We start from the raw sequence: 19,221 nt of genomic DNA on the forward strand, positions 1-19,221 counted from the left end.
CAAAGACACTACAAAAAAGAAAATTACAGATTAATATTGTTTATGAATATATATGTAAAAACTCTCAACAAAATATTAACAAACCTAAATCAGCAGCATATTAAAAGGACTATTCATTACAACAAAATGGGATTCATCCCAGGAATTCAAAAGCAGTTTATCATATGTAAATCAATCAAAGTAATACACCACACCAACAGAATGAAGAAAAAGTTGACACATAAAAAAAACATAAACAACATAATCTCAAATGATACACAGAAAGCTTTTGGCAAAGTCCACAACCTTTTTATAATGTAAACGGTCTATTAACCAGACATATAAGGAAATATCCTCAACATGACAAAGACCACATAGGAAAAACGTACAGTTAACATCATACTCAATAGAGAGAGACTACAAGATTTGACCCTAAGATCAGGAAGAAGAAAAGGATGGCTGCTTTCACAATTCCTATTCAAGTATAGTACTGAAAGTTGTACCCAGATCAACTTGGCAAGAACAAGATTTAAAAACGCATCTAAACTGGAAAGGGAGAAGCAAAATTATCTCTGTTTACAGACGATATGTACTTACATGTAGAAAATTCTAAGGAATAAACATATACACAGAAACATTAGAGCTAGTAAACAAAGTCAGGTTGTAGGCTATGAAATCAACAAGCAAATATCAGTTGTATTTCTATACATTACTAAAGACCAGCCTGAAAAGAAAATGAATTAATTCAATTTACAACAGAATAAAATCATAATTAAGAATGAACTTGAGAGGAACAAAACTTGTACACTGAAAACTGGAAAACATTGCTGAGAAATGTCAAAGATACCCATATATGTCAAAATATATCCTTTATGCATATATTGGAATAGTTGGCATTGTTAAGATGACAATACTAAAAATGTGATATACAAATTCAATACATTCCTTATTAAAATTTTAATGGTGTTTGTTACAAAAATGGAGAAACCTGTGCTAAAATTCAAATCTATTGGATTTTAAGGATTTCAAGGGACCCTAAATAACCAAATTAATTTTGAAAATGCAGAACAAAATTGGAGAACTCACACTTCCTAATTACAAAATTTACTCTAAAGCAACTGTAATAAAATCAGTGTGGTTGTAGCATAAAGATAAGCTTATATATTGATGGAATAGAATTGAGAGTTCAGAAATAAACCTATACATATATGTTGAATTGATTTTCAACAAGGGTGTCAAGACCAAACAATGGGAAAAAACAGTATCTTCAACAGTGTTGGAAAAACAAGATAGTCATATACAAAAGAATGAAGCTATAAAATTATCTCATGCTGCATAAAAAAACAATTAACTCAAAATGAATAAAAACCCTAAGTGTAAGAACTGACACCATGAGATTCGCAGAAGAAAACTTAGGAGTAAATCTTCATGACCTTGAAATTGGCAATGGTTTCCTAAATATGATACTAAATGAATATGGAAAAAAATAAATTGGACTTTATCAAAATACATTTTTGTGCATCAAATTATAATGTCAAGAGAGTAGAAAGCCAAACCAATAAATAGGAGAACAAAACTCACATATATTATAGCATTGTAATATCTGGACTATATAAAGAACTCCTAAACTAGATGGCCACACTACACACAAGCCAATTAAAAAATAGGCTAAGGACTGACTAAATATTTCTCCAAAGAAGATATAGAAATAGTAAATAAGCACATAAAAATGCTAAACATCACTAACCATTATGGTAATGCAAATAAAAATCACAATGAGATACCACTTTTGAATGGCTATTATTCAAAAAGCAAAACCTAGCAGTGTTGTCAGCAAGGAGGATAAAACAGACTCTTACATTGATGACGGGAGTGTAAAACAGTGAGGGTACTGGAAAAGCACTCTGGCAGTCCTCAAAAAGTTAAAAAAAGAATTAGTAAATGACTCATAAAATACACTTATAGGTATATAGCCAAAAGAATTTACCGGGGACTCAGGTAGATACTTGTACAATATTTACAACAATGTGCAAAGAAAAATATACAGAAACATAAAATGTGAAAACACTTTTATTCAACATCCTGAAAAACCCTGAAGGACAGTGGCACCTCCCACTGGTGCTTCTGTGATCTCACCCATCAAGTTGTTCCCTGAACTCAAGGATCTTTAAAAGCATCTTCTCCGAACCACAGATGTCCCATAATCACTAAAATCTGCAGAGGTAACCCACATTTGTTGGAAACTACTCAGAGAGGTCATGATGGATACACCAATTCACACAAAGAAGCATTGAGCAGGAGAAGCTGTAATTTTGATGTGAGTACCTTTGGAAGCTAGCGGTTCCAGTTCTTTCATAAGCCTTTCCTCTGGCCCAGAAAAGAGAGTGGTGCCCCCAGACAGTACAATCTCTGCAAAAACATTCTCTGGATGTCAGTGTCACAGTTCATGATGCTGCTGGAGGCCATTTTGGAGAGTCCCGGGCTGTGGATTCCCAGCTGGTCAGGGTAAAAAGAACTCTGGGCACTTGGTACAGTTGGTCCCCAATGTGGATGATGTTCCCATCTAGCAGTTTGTATTCTCTCAGGATGTCTCCGACCTCTTGCATAGCTTTTTATGTGACTCTAAGGCAATGTTGCACAGCTTCCCTTTGATGTTATTTACCAAGGCCTTGTAGAGGATGCAAGAAAAAGTATACCCACTAGCAAAGAGGAGCCAGGTGAGGTGCTCTATGATGTCCCTCCCTGTCACAAAGAGCTTGGTGACTGTACGAGGCAGGGAGTAACTCTCATAGATGTGGACAGCGCAAGTGACCCCATCTCCACTATCCACCATCAGGCCCGTAACACAGGCAGAGGCAGAGTGTTGCCACTGCATGGTTAGACTAGTAGAAAGCAGGGACACTGAAGTTCTCACACATCATTTCTGCAAGCTTTTCTCAAATTTCTCTAGGGGTCTAAGAGGGCTTAGTCATGAGTATAGGCTGTTGACTGGGTTTTTTTCTGAGCTCCCACTCAAAGAGATGTTTCCATACTTTCTCCATGTCATCCCATCCTGGTACCAGCCCACACTCATTGGGGTAGTGCAGATATAAGTCCTCCTACTTGTACAAGGGTTCTTGCCCCCTGAAGTACCTCTTCTGGTTGGGTCTTGCTGAAGGCATGTTGCATTTAGGATGTCCCAAGATGCAGTTGTTGACATGGTGGCATCCAATCTCTCCAGACAGGCCGGCTTTGCAGAGTCTTGAACCATTGTTAAAAATTACAGCTGGCACATCTAATACATGTGGATTAAACACGTCTGTAGCATGTTCTTCTGGACTTCCCCAAAATAAAGAAAGAACACTTAGGTTACTTTATGAGAAAACAGACATCTTTGTAAGTTTTAAGGCCACAGGGTTCCAAAATGCTCAGGTTATCACTCAGGCAGAGCTAGCTGGAAGCCTCCAATCCACCAAAATACCCCATCCTCAATCCCTGATCTTGTCTCCTTTCTATAGACCCAGGATCAGCTGAAACGATTTCAGGGATGATTGCCCTCTGTGTAACAATCTAGACAAAGTCACAATTGTCCTTGGTGAGCATCAGAGGGCAGGGGACTTTGAGCAACTAGTACTTCCTGATTTGTCATATATGAAACCAAGGAAGGCAAACCATACCTATAGAGAGCTTTGATAAGTCTGTGACTCCAAAGAAGAGGTCTCTAGTTATATAACAAAGTGAAGCTGCCAGCGCATAGGTTTGTCCCAGAGTCCTTCTCTTTCTGCTCTGCTGAACTGCTTATTGTGGAATGACAAAAATACATTTCATTTTGAAGGAGAAAAACTAAGTACTAGATACAGGTGAATTTCTGATTTGAGATACCTGCAACTCAGTTCCAGCAGGCACTGAGAATGTACATTTTTTTCTCTTACATTTTCAAAAACAATTTTATTGAGATAATTTTACATAACCAATTTACCCCTTTGCATTATATAATTCAATGTTTTCTAGCATATTTGCTAATATCTGCACATTACAAAAGTAAACCAAAATATTTTATCACTAAAAAGAAACCCCATATTCTTTAGCTATCACCCTCTCTTCAAACCATCCTCCAGCTCCTTAAATGACCACTAATGTATTTTCCATCTCTATGTATTTACCAGTTCTTCTATTTCTTACAGTGCAATGATACAATAAATGGTATTTTGTGACTGGCTTCATTCACTTTACATAACGTTTTCAAGGTTCGTTCAATGTTCGCATATAACACATTTTGTTTATCCATCTATCAGTTGATAGACATTTGGATTTCTTTCACTATTTGACTACTATAAAATATGCTGCTTGAAACAATCTTATATATATTTATGTGTGAATTTATGTCTTCATTTCTTCCGGTTATATATCTAAAAGTGGAAAAGCTGAGTCATATATGGTAACTCTAAGTATAATTATTTCTGGAATTTTTAGTCTTTTTCTCAAAGTGTCTGAGACATTTAAGTTCCTAACAGCAGAATTTGTGAGGTTCTCCACATGTTTGCCAATGCTAATTAATACATTTTTTTATTCTAGGGTGAGGTTCTCCACATGTTTGCCAATGCTAATTAATACATTTTTGATTCCAGGCATCATAGTAGGTGTGAAGTGGCATCTCATTATGGTTTAGACTTACATTTCATTGGTGACTAGCGAAAAAGGAAATGCAAATCAAAACCACAATGATATTACTTCACAATCACTAAGATGGCTGTTACAGAACAACAGGAAATACCGAGTGTTATTGAGGATGTGGAGAAATTGGAGACCTCATTTATTGCTGGTGATAATATAAAATGGTTCAGTCACTGCATATCTTATTCATTTTCTGCTGATATAACAAATATCACAGACTAGGTAATTTTTTAAAAATGTTTATTTGGCTCACAATTCTAGAGGCTGGGCAGGCTAAGAGCATAGCGCCAGCACCTAGTGAGGGTCACCACATAGTGGAAGGCATAGGGAGAGAAAAAATGGGGACAGTATTAATCCTTTTGCCAAGAGCCCAGTCTGGTAATAACAAACTGATTTCCATGATAATAGCATTAATCTACTCATGAGGGCTTTACCCTCATAACCAAATCTTCTCTTAAAGGTCCCCATCTTAGTACCATCAAAATGGCAATTAAATTTCAACATGAGTTTTGGAGAGGACATTCAAAACATAGTGCTGTCAAAAAAGTATTTTGGCAGGTCCTTAAAAAGTTAAACATAGAATTGGTATTTGACCTAATGATTCCAATCCTAGGTATATACCCACAAAATGAAAAGAAGTTACTCAAACTAATAATATTTTACAAATATTAATTAACAGCCCTATTGACAATCGCCAACAGATGGAAACACAAATGTCCATTAATGGATGAATGGATGAACAAATTGTGTCATATATATATGTGTGTGTGTGTATATATATATATATATATATGAATAATAAGCCATAAGTATAGTTTACACAGAACTTCTGAAAGATGGATAAACCTTGAAAATGCTAACAGAAACCACACACAAAAGGTTACATATTGTATGATTCCATGAAATATTCAGAATAAGAGTCTGTACTCACAGAAATATAAAGCTAATTGATATTTGCCAGGTTCTGTCAGCAGAGGGGATTAGCATGTGATACAGTTTGGCTCTGTGTACCAACCTAAATCTTATCTCAAATTGTAATCCTCATGTGTCGAGGAAGGGATCTGATTGGAGGTGATTGGATCACGGGGGCATTTTCCCTCATGCTGCTTTCATGATATTGAGGAAGGCATCAGGATATCTGATGGAAAAAAAAGTGACAATTTCTACTGCACTCTGTTTTCTGCTGGCTTATGAAGAGGTGCCTGCTTCCATTTTTCCTTCCACCATAATTTTACGTTTCCTGAGACCTCTCCAGTCATGTGGAACTGTGAGCCAGTTAAACCTCTTTTCCTTATAAATTACCCAGACACAGGTAGTATCTTTATATCAGTGTGAAAACAGACTAATACAGAAAACTGGTACTGGGATAGTGGGATACTGATATAAAGATAACCTGAAAATGTGGAAGTGACTTTGGGCTGGGTAATGAAAAGCAGTTGGAACAGTTTGGAGTGGTCAGTAAAAGAAAAGATGGTTTTGGAAAGTTTGGAACTTCCTAGAGACTTGCTGAATGGCTTTGACCAAAATGCTGATAGAGAAATAGACAATGAAGTCCAGGTTGAGGTGGTCTCAGATGAAGATAATAAATATATTGGGAACTGGAGCAAAGGTCACTCTTGCTGTGCTTTAGCAAAGAGATTGATGGCATTTTACCCCTGCTCTAGAGATCTGTGGAACTTTGAACTTCAGAGAGATAATTTAGGTATCTGGCAGAAGAAATTTCTGAGCAGCAAAGCATTCAAGAAGTGATCCAGCTTATTCTAAGAGCATTCAGTCATATGCATTCACAAAGACATGGTTTGGAATGGGAACTTATGTTTAAAAGGGAAGCAGAGCATAACGGGTTGAAAAATTTGCAGACTGACCATGTGGTAGAAAAGGAAAATCCATTTTTGGGGGAAGAATTCAAGCTGGCTGCAGAAATTTGCATAACTAACAAGGAGCCAAATTTTAATCACCAAGACAATGAGGAAAATGTCTCCAGGGAATGTCAGAGATCTTCGTGGCAGCCGCTCCCATCACAGGCCCAGAGGCCTAAGGGGAAAAATGGTTTTGTATGCCAGGCCCAGGGCCTTGTTGCTCTGTGTAGCTCAGGGACATGGTGCCCTGCATCCTAGCTGCTCTACTTCAGCCATGGCTAAAAGGGGCAAAGGTACAACTTGGTTCATTGCTTCATAGTGTGCAAGCCCCAAGCCTTGGCAGCTTCAACATGGTGTTGGTGGGCCTGTAGGTGCACAGAAGACAAAGCTGAGCTTTGGGAACCTTCACCTAGATTTCAGAGGATATGTGGAAACTCCCGGATATCCAGGCAGAAGTCTGCGGCAGGGGTGGAGCCCTCATGGAGAACTTCTGCTAGGGCAGTATGGAAGGGTAATGTGAGGTTAGAGCCTCCAAACAGATTCCCCACTGTGACACTGCCTAGTTGAGCTGTGAGAAGAGGGCCACCATCCTCTGGACCCCAGAAAGGTACATCCACTGACAGCTTGCACAATGAGCATGGAAAAGACACAGGCATTTAATGCCGGTCCATTAAAGCAGTTAAAGAGGCTGTTCCTGCAGAGCCACAGGGGTGAACCTGCCCAAGGCAATGGGACTCCACACCTTGCATCAGAATGACCTAGATGTTAGACATGGAGTCAAAGGAGATTTTGGAGCTTTAAGGTTTAATGAGTGCCCTGCTGGGTTTTGAACTTGCATGGGGACTGCGACCCCTTAGTTTTGGTCAATTTCTCATATTTGGAATGGAAACATTTACTTAATGCTTGTACCCCTATTCTATCTTTGAAGTAACTAACATGGTTGTTTGTTTGTTTGTTTGTTTTTACAGGCTGTCAAGCGAAAAGGACTTGTTCTCTCAAATGAAACTTTGGATTTGGACATTTGGGTTAATCCTGGAAAGAGTTAAGACTTTGGGGGACTATTGAGAAGGCATGATTGGTTTTAAAATGTGGAAAGGACATGAGATCGGGAGGGACCAGGGGTAGAATGATATGGTTTGGCTCTGTGTCTCCACCCAAATCTCATCTCAAATTATAACCCCATATGTCAAGGAAGGGACCTGGGGGAAGGTTATTGGATTGGGGCGTGGTTTCCCTCATGCTGTTTTCACGAGATCTGATGGTAAAAAAGTGAAAGCTTTCCCTGCACTCTCTCTCTCTCCTTCTGCCTTATGAAGAAGGTGCCTGCTTCCACTTTGCCTTCTGCTATAATAGTAAGTTTCCTGAGGCCTCCCCAGCCATGCAGAAATGTAAGTCAATTAAACCTCTTCTGTTTATAAATTACCCAGTCTCACATAGTATCTTTATATCACTGTGAAAAAGGGCTAATACAGCAAGTGAGGGCTTAATGTTAGTGCAATTTTCTTTAAGGGAGAAAAATATTTTGTAACTAGATATAGGAGGAGGTTGCACAACATTTTGCACCTTCATTAAAAATTGGCATGAAGCTGTTTACTAAAATGAACCATATATTAAGATATAAAACAGGTGGAAAGTAATTACCAAAATCTGAAATCATATAGAGAATGTTCTCTGACATTTAATTTGGAATTCAATATCAAAATATATATTCAATATCAAAATATAGGGGTTAAATACCCAAAAGAACAATTAGAAAATATTTTCACATGTATAGTGAAAACATAACATATACATTTTTTTGAGATGCAGTAACAATAGAGCTTAAAAGGAAATATATAAATGCTAAATTATTATTTTATAAAACATAAAGATTATAAGTAAATATAAACTTCTATTTAATGATGCTTGAGAAAGAAGAAATTTAATGTTCGTAGTTGGAACGAAATAGTGAAGGAATGAACTAAAACAAATGAAACAGGAAATAAATAATTGGGACAAATATAAAGACAAACAGTTGTTCTCTGAAAATGTTAATAAAATTATAAACATCTAGCAAAACTGATAATGACATGAGAGAGAAGATACAAACGACCAACATCTGGAATGAAAAAGGTTACTTCATTGCAATTGCTATGAACATTAAATGTAATAATAAAGGCATATAAACAAAACAGTGATGAAGTAGCACTATATACCTGTAAGAATGGCAAAGATCTAAAGCACAGAGAACACAAAATTCTAGTGAGAAAATAGAGCAACAGAAATATTCATTCACTGCAGATGGGAATGCAGATGGTACAGCCACTTTAGAAGACACTGGCAATTTCTTACAAAACTAAATGTATTCTTACCATAGGACCCAGCAGTCCCTCTGCTTGTTATTTTTTCCATATGATTTGAAACTTATGCCCATCCAAAAACTTTCATACAAATTTATAATTGCTAAAACTTGGAAGCAACCAAGATGTCCTTCAATAGTTGAACGGATAAATAAATAAATTGTGGTACATCAGACAATGAGATGTTATTCAGAGGAAAAAAATGGGCTGTCAAGCTATGAAAAGACATAAACAAAAAAGTGCATAACAATAAGTGAAAGAAGCCAATCTAAAAATGTACGTACTGTATGATTCCAACTATATGGCAGTCTAGAAAAGGCAAAACTATGGAGATATTAACAAGTCATCTGTTGACAAGGGTTTTGGTGGAGAAGAAGGGATAAATAGGTGGAGCACAGGGTTTTTTTTTTTTTTTTAAGACAGTACAAGTATTCTGTATGATATTGTAATGGTGGTTACGTATCATCATAAATTTGTCAAAATGCATAGAATATACAAGACCAAGATTGAACTCTAATGTGTACTAGAAACTTTGGTTGATAATGATATGGTGTTACTGGTTCATTGAGTGTGAGAAATGTATCACAGTTATATGGAACTTCAAAGGGACAGGTAATGTATTGCTGGGAAAGGAGTATATGGGTATTCTCTGCACTTCCTTCACAAGTTTGCTTGAAACCTAGACTATTTTTAAAATATAGATTGTTAATTTATGCACACACACACACACACACACACACACACAAAACAACTACTGTGTCCAACATCAGAAGTGACTTGAATGGGGGTCTAGCCATCCAAAGGAGCATTGGACAGGTAGGAAAAATCATGTGACAGATCAATAGTACTCAAAGTTTGTTGCTTGATGTGTTTAACAAAACAATTTGTTATAAAATTAATTGTATATAATAAGGCCATTTTTGTTTTAAAAATAAAATATTTATAAAAAGTAATAACAAAGGAATAGTATATTTTTAGTTCAATTTTGATTTTAATTGACAATAGCATATATTTATGAGGTACAATGTGATGTTATATACATATGTATGTACTTTGTGCAATAATTAAATTGGGCTAATTAACATACCTATCACCTCATATAGCTATCATTTCTTTGTTGTGAGAACATTTAAAATGTACTATTTTAGTGATTTTGAAATACACAATACATTATTATTAACTATAGTCCCCATGCTGTGCAATAGATCACTAGAGCTTATTCTTCCTGTCTAAATGAAATTTTGGAAAATGGTATACATGGTTTTTGCCAATTAATCTAACAACTAGGTTGAAGTAAAAAAAAATTCTTACAAAAACTATAGTATGATTATCTCAAAAATAAATAACCTAAATACTTTATATTTATTAACATAAATTAAGTTTATATTCACATCCCTTCCCACAAAGACAACTCCAGATCCAGGCAGTTTCACTGTGAATTGTATTAAGCAATGTACAAAAAGAAATAATATTTATTTTACACATACTCTGTGAATATATATAGACAGGAAACCTTCTCAATATATTTTAAGAAGGAAACAACTCTGACACCATAAGCTGAGAAAGAAATTATGAAAAATGAAAATTACAACCTAATGTCTATCATAGCATAGAGGCATAAAGTCCTCGATATGATAACAGACATCTATAATGGACGGGTTAGACAGAGTGGTATGTAACCACAGTTTTTTACTTCTTTTTGGCATGATAAAGCTATAGGAATAATATGTATCATTATCCCACTGCAAACAACTGGAAAAATGACAATGAATTTTAAATAAAAGTTTTCAAACTTTAATTAATTGGTAGTGATGCCAGGAATCCCTGTGAAAACAGAAACAAATAAAGGTAGTCCTATGACTGTCCAGTTTCCTACCTGTAGTGAATTTCCTGGCCGCAGAGAAGAGAGGGAAAGTTCAGTTAGACCCCAATAGCCTTGATGACTTGAGCAGAGAGAATTTGGAGTTGAGAGGGCACAGGATGTCTACAATTCATGGAGAAAAACACTGGATTGATCAGAGCTGCATGATGAGAAAGCTCAGAAGACCTGCACAAGGCTCTGGATGAGTACTGATCTAGACATGTATGTACGATGAATGTAGAAGATTAAAAAACATCACTGGCAGTTTCTGGGAAAATAACACTCATATTCATCTTAGCAAATTAAAAATACATATAGTGCAATGTCATCCACATATTGTAGGTACTTGACATTTGGTGAATAAATAGATAAGCCAAATAATAATTACAATAAAAAGGTGGAAATTTAACTAGTCCACTCATTGTAGACTTAGGATGCTATCTTATATCGTTTTAATAATTGTACAAAGAATGTGTTTTATATTTCATCATACCATAAGCCTCTTATTAAATATGCACTGATGGTGATTTTTAAGAAGTTGAAGGGAATATCTAAAGATTCATTTGATCTCATAGAAGGGTAAAAATGCAGTACAGCTAAAGATTTTGGTGGTTTGTATTCACAGAGCTTTGCTGCAGAAATAACAACAAAAGATAAATCAACAGTGTATAAAATAATTACGCTTAAAGGAATGAGTCCCCTGGGTAGCCAAGTTCTATACTGAAAAGGCTTGAAAATGTCAATTGTATCTCTACCTCAGCTTTCTCAACAGTCTGAGAACAGACAAATGTGATCACATTGAAGATGAGCTTAGCTGTCCTGAGAAAATGTTATATGAAGGCAAGTTATTTTGGCAAGTAATTCTTTTTCTTTAGAATAGAAACTCTCAAAAATCATTATGAAAGCTAAATAGATAACCAAATATTATAAATATATTCATTCAAATGCATCCAGAATAACTGTCATTTTCCCTTGATCTAGAAACTTTTCATGTAGTAAAGAAGGTAGAATACGGAGTAAAACAACTTCTAACCCCACTTAACTTTTTCAGTCTTTATGTTTATTTCTGGGACAGTGATTTACTAAGAATCTAGTATTGTTTTTTCTTTCCTACAATTATCAATACCTCCTAAAATGGTGAGATAAATTAAATTATACTTTGGTTGAGCATCATTCTTTCCTTTGAATTTGTAGGTACAAAGTAACTGCACTTCATGTGAAAATTACCATTTCCCTAGGAATTATCTTTGTATTTAACTTTCTTCATGCAGTTTTTCATAAACACCATTTAAATAGAGACTTAGTAAAGTGAATGCATAGGATGAGATAACATTTGCAGTTTGTCCACACTTCTGTGTTACTCCCTTTTGTTGAATTCAAACATTAATAGTGAACTAATCTAATGTAATTGTGTACCCCCTAACTGAATACTACACGTAAAACACAATTCACCAGAAATATGTACTGTGTGGCAACAAAGTTTCATGTATTAATGTAGTGTCTTACCCTCTTAATGTGTATGTCCTTAGAAATATAAAAAGGACAAAAGCATCAACATCAGATAAACTATAATAAGCAAAAAAGAGAAAGAAAAATAATTTTATTTGAAGATATATCACTTATTTATTATTCAAATAAGATACCTATTTTCTAAAAGAATATTGACTGTGTACTATGAAAGTATAATCACAAGGGATTTACAGTTCAACCAAAGTGATTATTTACCTAGAATTTAATATTGTTTTTCTTTGATCTTAAAGAGTCAATATTTAATTCTGATTATAAAATGCAAAATCAAGCCATTCACAGCATTTAGCATCCAACACGTGATGAGAAGACATTGAATTGCATTCATATAAGAAACCTCTTTTTGAGCTAACCATTATTTCAGTTTCAGTTTTTGATTCTTATGTGTTGTATAAATGATATCTCAGACTACATGGCAAATCCTGTCCTAAGAACAGTAGATTTAGCAACAACCACACAAAAGGATATAAAATAATAAATTAGTATAAAACGATACTGAAATAAAGCTTAAATATTATACAGAGACATAGCAAGGCTACCTTTCCTACTTTCTAAGATCCAAATCTTCAGAACCATTTAATAAAATGTTAGTAAAATGTACCTTTGCATCTGCAAAAGATGTTTCATAACCAACAACTGTCATAGGCTTTGGACCAAGGAATGATGCTGGTAAGAATGATAAAATAGCCTCTACTAATATTATTTTTATGCTTCAATCTGTTTGGCAAAGTTGTCTTTAAGTCTTTTTTTATATTTTCTTATGACTTATTTTTCATGTTACTGCAGATCAGACTTTAAAACTTGCAAGAAGAGATTCTTACTGTTGCATAGAAATACAGTTTCTTTTCGTATACTGATTCTGCATCCACAAATTTTGCTAAATTCTCATGTCACCTATAGTCATTTGCCTATAGATTATTTTATTTCTAAGCATATCACTGTCATCTGTGGCTAATTGAAATTCTATGCTTAGATTTTGTTTGTTATAGCTTTCTATTTGTTAGCTTGCAGCACAATGATAAAGAGGGGTGATAACACAAGACACCTTTGTTTCTTTCCTGAAATTAAAATGAATGCCTTCAGTTTCATTCCATTTAAGTCTGATGGTTTCTATACAGAACTGTTTAATGTTACCCATTATTAGGAGTAAAAAATCATCTTCCACTTTTTTATTTTGCTACAAGTTCTTTAAAATGAATGAATGCTGAACTTTATCACATACTATTTGACAGTGTTTAATACCATCAGATTTAATGTGATATGTTTTTCTATTATTTATTAACTTGTTAAAAAAACATTGATTGAAGTGCAAATTTTAAAACAATCTACATTTCTGATATAAACCTGATGAGGACATAATGTGTTATAGGGTTCGAATATTTTTGTTTTGAGTTTTAACATATTTTGTTAATGATTTTCTCATGTATATTCATAAAAGAGAGATGCTTGTAATTTTTTTTGTTGAACTCCACTTATCAGGATTTGATATCAGCTTTATACACGCAGGCTTTATAATGTAAGTTGTGGAGTGTTTTCTCGTTATACGTTCTGGAATAGATTTATAAAACAGACTTAATTATTTCTTTTTTGTTAAACCTTTCTGTTATAATGGTTGGGCCTAGGGACTTTTGGAGAAAAAGAATTCCATTTTATTAAACCGATTTGAGTATAATTGACACACAATAAGTGAACATAGTTAAATATAAAGTTTGAAAAGTTTTACCTATGTATATACCCACAAGATCATATACAAACATAATGAACATATCTATCAATCCCAAAAGTTTGTTCATGACTCATTATAATCCTTCCCTTCTGCACTTCTCCCCTTACTCAGGCAACCTCTGATATGCTTTCTGTCAATACATATTACCTTGTATTTTGTGAAGTTTTACATATATGTAATTATACAATATGTACTAATTTTTATGAAATTTATTTTGTTCATAATTATATTGAGGTTTAACCATGTTGTTACATGTACCAAAAGTTGAATGTATTTTTATTACTGAGTAGTGTTCTATTATGGTCATGCCACTGTTTATCTATTCACCTGATGATGGACATTTACATTGTTTTCAAGTTTGGCTATTAAAAATAAGCTTTCTATTGATATTCTTGTAAACATTTTATGTGGATATACATACACTTTAATTTATTTCGTGCAAACATTTAAGAGCATAGTTAGGCATGTAAAAAAATAACTGTCAAATTAGTTTCTACAGTGGTTGTGGCATTTTACACTTCAACCAGGAGAGTATGAGAATTCTAGTGCTCCACATACTCACAATAATTGATGGCTAGTTCTTTTAATTTTAGCTGTTCTAATACATATGAAATTTTATCTCATCAATTTTTTAATTGCATATCTATAATTAATAATGATGTTGATCTTTTCATGTGTCTATGCCATCAGTATATTTTTTATTAAATGCTCTTAAACCTGTTTATTTACTGAGTTGTTTTCTTATTAGTGAATTTTGATATTTCTTTATACAATACAGAAACAAGTATTTTATCATATATTTGAGTTGAAAATATCTTCTTTCAGTCCATAGCTTATCTTTTCAATTTTTTACGATGTTCTTCACAGAGCAAAGGTTTAAAGTTTTAATGAAGTTCAACTTATCAATTTGTGTAATGGATCATGCTTTTGGTGTCACATATAACAGATGTTTGCTTAACTCAAGATCATAAAGATTTCTTGTGTTTTCTTCTTTAAGTTTTATAGTTTAGGTTTCAAGTTTCAGCCTGTGAGCAATTTTTGTTTAGGGTGTAAAGAAGTATAGATCAATATTTCTTTCTTGTATAAGGATATAGATATATAAGTGTTTCAGCACTGTTTGTTGAAAAGGCTATTCTTTCCCTATTAAATCTCCTCAGTCACTTTTATACAAACCAATTGACCATTTATGTGTGGGATTATTGATAAATTCTATTCAGTTCCACTGCACTACTTTCGTGCCATTATGGATAAGTCAAATTGTCTTGATACTGTAGTTGTATAATGAAAATCAAAACAGTATTTCAATATTGATTTGACTTCACTATTTTTCAGTCATCGTCAAAATATCTACATTATTCCGTGAAACTCTTCCTAGTGAAGAAAAAAGTTGAAAATATCTATGTTGTTAATTCCAGATACTTTTGAAAAGATTAATCAACTCTTCAATAGAGAACATCAAACAGTTTATACCCCAAGACTATTTGAAACATATGCTTCAAATCCTTGCTTTGCTGTATCAACTAATCTTAAACTATTCTGTCTTGATCTTAACCTGATCCAAAATAAATCACCATGTTGAAAGACAAGCTTCAAACCACCAGATTTCAAAATCCCAATAAGCACTCTATCCTAACAAGTAAAAATCTAAACAAATTGAAATTAACACTTCTGAAATTCATCAGAAAAGTGAAGTCATAGGGTAAACTGCCACTTCAAAATTAGACAGACAGAAAAGCGAATACAGAAAATTACAATTTACAAGAACAAAACCCACAAGTATAAAATTCTATGGGAACTAGTGCCAGGATGTGATAACCTAAGCTATAACTGATAAAATACTGGAGGCTCAGTGTGGACAACACCAGTAGTATTTCAGAGTCACCCAAATTAGGTGGCCTTCACATATTTATGAGATTTGAGTGAGTCTCATGAGATCTGATGGTATTATGAGTGTCTGGCATTTCCCCTGCTTGCACTCACTCCATTCTGCCAACCTGTGAAGGTGCATGTTTCTTCTTTGCCTTCCATCATGATTGTAAGTTTCCTGAGACCTTCCCAGCAGCACAAGACAATGAATTAATTAAGCTTCTTTCCTTTATAAATTAGCCAGCATGAGAATGGACTAATAAAATTGTTTACCTATATTATTTATGGAAACTCTGATAGTCATTATTGAAAGTTATGTTCCTGTTAGCCATTTATATAGCCTATGAATTTCAAGTGTTTATCTAAGTAAGAAACTTAAGGGTAAATATATGGGTATTTTACCAATAACAGGAATAAGCTTTTTAAATTGAACTAACAATATTAAATGTCTCTTTATCAAAAATTACAGAAGCAAAAATAATTCCATTTTGAGCTGAGTTTATAATTTTAAATCCTTATGCCAAATTTTGACACCTTAAAATATTTGGTAGGGATAAATATGAAATTACTTGATCAATAAATGCAAACAAAATGTACGCTGACATATCTCAAGAAATGTCTAATATTGTTTTACCAGTAACTTTAAAGAAAGGTTATTCATTTATTAAATATTTTAGTTAAGTCATGTGAACTTGCAAAGCATCTGAGTATATTATTTAATTAATAAGTACTCTTAAATTTTAAGCCAATTGAGTACCTTACGGTCGGTAACACATTACAAATAGATGTACATACTCATAAGCACACTCATAAACACAAAGATGCTATAGCTTTTACTTTAGAACTTTAGTCATGAAATATTAATACAAATGGATTTGTTTGCAAAAATAAAAGCAAAATGAAATAACTGTCTAAAAACAGTGGTTTTTAGCTCAGTAGAAACATAACAGCAGATGTAAATCAAGCAAACAAAAAAAGAGAGAGAGATAGAACTCTTAGGACTTCTATAGCTGCAAGTTGACATTTGGGCTCTGAATTTTGATGTAATTTGCTCATCAGTTTAAAATGTGCATAAAATACTGTAATATGTAAACCTGCTGCAGTACTAGGAAAGCTGACATGTCCTCAAAATTTTAATCTTACACAAACACTTGCTAGTAGAGGTGCCATAAAAACAATGGGGTGCCCAAAAGGGGGTCATTCTACTTGTCTTTCCTCATTCTTAGATAATTTTTCCCATCTTCTTTCTCTTAAAATGAGGAACGGTGCTGTGGCCTAGGGTTTAGTGTAGTGGATCAAAATGTGCTAATTGTGGGCAGGACTCCACAGTGTGTCATCACTGAATTGTTTCTGTGCCTTAATATGACTCAGTTTCTCTCTCTGGAGGTCTATCACCCATGAGAGGGCTTAAAACGCAGAGTGACAAGCTACTAGCATTTTCTGGAGAAGCCCTTTTAAACTAATTTTGTTGGAGGTTCCTGTAGGGTCATTGCACATTGCAGATGTTCCACAAACCAGACACTCTCACTCGGCAATTGGTCACCCAGGGGAAACTTTTGACTGGGAGGATTAAAATGCCCTTTCTCTTCAGAACTGAGGAAACACAGTCTCTCATTTATCTATGAACATGACAGTTCAGTTTCTCATGCAAATGTGCAGACAAGCCAATTGAGCTTAATTTTTAGAGAAAAAGCAATGGGGAAGACTCTGTAGAATGAATGTCTAGACTGGAATTAGGGTTCCAAGCAACAACTTTCTAGAGTAAAAATAAAACAACTAAGACCACTTTCTGTAAACTGTCCTCAGCCACACCCAAATTTGTTGTTCTCATCCACCATTACACATGTCAAACTCAAATCCTCTCACAGTACAAGGTAATGTCTGGTACCCCCAAAAGCCAAAGAGTCAGGTAATGCAATACAAGAAAGCAGAGCTTTAGGCCTAAGGAGAATCTGCCCATGACTCTTGACCATGACCTCAACAAAAAACACAACACCCTCAAAAGTGTGAGTAGCACTTTTGTTTTGAGTTCTTTAAAGGGTATGAGTCATTGGAAGCCTTCTCTAGATTTTTCCTGATGCCAAAGGTGACAAAGGAGGAAGGATGAATAGGGTAGAAGAAAAGTAAAAGTAAGAAAATCGTTTTTCTAAGAAATTAAGTGACCATAGAAACTAAACACATCATTCTTTGTTTTTTTTGTTTGTTTCTTTTTCTTTTTTTTCTTTTTGCAGCTCAAGGCATTGTAGCCAATTCATAGGCCTCGTTCCCCATAATTTGAAATTCTCATTCAGATTTGATCAAGTCATTTAGAGTTGGTCAAATCTGATAGGAGAAAGACCAAAATAACAACAACAATAAAAAATACAATTGCTGAGAGCTCTAACGGTAAGAAGAAATTAAGACCTGCTGGTTGTCACTGCTAACATTTAGTCATTATGGAGAGTTTCCAATATCAGAAAGAAAAAAAAAAGCCCAATTTAGCTACTTACCTAGGAATGGAACCCCAGGCCAAGACTATTTTCTATCATCTTAGAATCAGGAAAACAAAAACAAAAACAAAAATTTGAACTAGCCATCACTGTTGGAAATCAGCTGAAACTTCAGAAAGCAGTTGCCTGTCCTCCATCATTATGGAAGCAGAAAAATTTACCTTACTCGTTGGAAGCAAGTAAAATAAACAGGAATAACATAAACATCAATAAAATAAACAGCAAAATAAACTTTAAATTTCACACAATTTTGGGAAATCGGCAATTCTCTTGAAGAGGGGCAGCTCACAGACCTCAGCAAATTGTCCTATTGGTTTGAGTCATAAAATTATCTTGAGGTAGGGTACCAAGCAGATATCCCAGCTAGAAAAAAACAGGCATGAGATAGCAATAAAGGGCATCCAAATTAGAAAAGAGGAAGTGATTCTATCTGTTTGCCAATGATATGATTGTATACCTAGAACACTCTAAAGACTCCTCTAAAAGACTTTTAGATTTGATAAATGAATTCAGCTAAGTTTCAGGTTACAAAATTTATGCACACAGATCAGTAGCACTGCTAAACACCAGCAATGACCAAGTTGAGAACTGAACAAAATACTTAATCCCTTTTGCAATAGCTACAAAAAAATAAATAAAACATCTAGAAATATATTAACCAAGGGAGAAAAAGATCTCTACAAGGAAAGCTACAAAACGCTGATGAAAGAAATCATAGATGATGCAAACAAAAGGAAATACATCCTATGCTCATGGATTGGAAGAATCAATATTATTTAAATGGCAACACTGCCCCAAACAATCTATAGAGTCAATGCAATTTCTATCAAAATACCAATATTATTCTTCACAGAACTTGAAGAAACACTCAGATTCATGGGAAAAAAAAAAGAGGTGAAATAGTCAAAGCAATCCTAAGGAA

At 34.4% G+C, this 19,221-nt stretch overlaps 1 pseudogene; it reads right to left on the reverse strand.

Moving 5' to 3' along the window:
• Positions 1 to 2,146: 2,146 nt before the first annotated feature.
• The window catches only part of LOC105508178, a 39,038-nt pseudogene continuing 21,963 nt past the window's right edge, over positions 2,147 to 19,221 (reverse strand).

This window comes from Colobus angolensis, unplaced genomic scaffold (genome assembly GCF_000951035.1).
Source record: "Colobus angolensis palliatus isolate OR3802 unplaced genomic scaffold, Cang.pa_1.0 Scaffold159, whole genome shotgun sequence".
NCBI classification, from domain to species: domain Eukaryota; kingdom Metazoa; phylum Chordata; class Mammalia; order Primates; family Cercopithecidae; genus Colobus; species Colobus angolensis.